At 38.5% G+C, this 948-nt stretch overlaps 1 non-coding gene across 1 annotated transcript; it reads right to left on the bottom strand.

Moving 5' to 3' along the window:
* Positions 1–361: 361 nt before the first annotated feature.
* On the bottom strand, positions 362–433 carry TRNAC-GCA (transfer RNA cysteine (anticodon GCA)). Its single transcript has one exon. It is a non-coding gene; the product is annotated as a tRNA-Cys (tRNA).
* Between the last annotated feature and the right edge of the window lie 515 nt (positions 434–948).

The raw sequence follows: 948 nt of genomic DNA, 5'->3' as shown, positions 1-948 counted from the left end.
GAGAGCTCTGTTGGTGGGCTGAAAATGGGGGGGGGGATCACTTGTGTGCTGAGTTGTACGGCCCTGCAGCGAGGCCTTAAAGCAGCAGTGGCCTATTTTGTTAAAAATAGCCTGGTCTTTAGGGGGGTTTAAGTCTGTGGTCCTCAAGTGGTTAATGTTACTAATTGCGCTCTATATAAACATTTTTAATGTGTTTGGGAAATGGATAAACTGTCTTCTGTTAAAATAATGTACTACTATGTTGTATGTATTTTGTTTGATATGAAGACATTATTAACTTACTTACACAGTACATGATGAATGAATGTTGATTATCAGACACTATAATGTATTTCTACTTAGTTTGTTGAAAATAAACTGAAGGGGGCACCCGGATTTGAACCAGGGACCTCTTGATCTGCAGTCAAATGCTCTACCACTGAGCTATACCCCCTGTTGTATGCAGACATGCTTTCTCTCCTGCTGTGTAATCACAGGAAACACTGGTCAATATTTGTACAATGCATTCAGAAGACACACACCTTTCACAGATCTAGATTTAAAGGGAACCTTAACCGAGAGCTTTGTCAGTCCTGCTGATCTCTTTGGCCGCAGAAGTGGGCAGTGACTGAATCACACACCTGAAACAAGCTTGCAGCTAATCCAGTCTGACTTCAGATGAGCAGGAGAGTCAGGCAACTTGTATTATTTTAAAAGGAAAAAGCCATATCCTTCTCAGTTTAGATTCCCTTCAAAGTGAAACCAAGGTAAAAATACTGATGAGATAATCAACTATACTAATGAGATAAACAATTGTATCTATCCTCATATTAACTTTTTTTTATATCCCATGCTCTTATTTTACAAACATTTACAGAGCAGATTTAGTGTTTTCTGACATTGTCTTTGCTTGATAGCAGTCTATAAAGTGTCTCAAAGCTAAAATACATGAAACTACTGACCCTTTTT

Source organism: Hyperolius riggenbachi, chromosome 1, assembly GCF_040937935.1.
Source record: "Hyperolius riggenbachi isolate aHypRig1 chromosome 1, aHypRig1.pri, whole genome shotgun sequence".
Lineage (NCBI taxonomy): Eukaryota > Metazoa > Chordata > Amphibia > Anura > Hyperoliidae > Hyperolius > Hyperolius riggenbachi.
The sequence above is the reverse complement of the archived record's forward strand: the minus strand, read 5'-3'. Positions and strand labels throughout refer to the sequence as shown.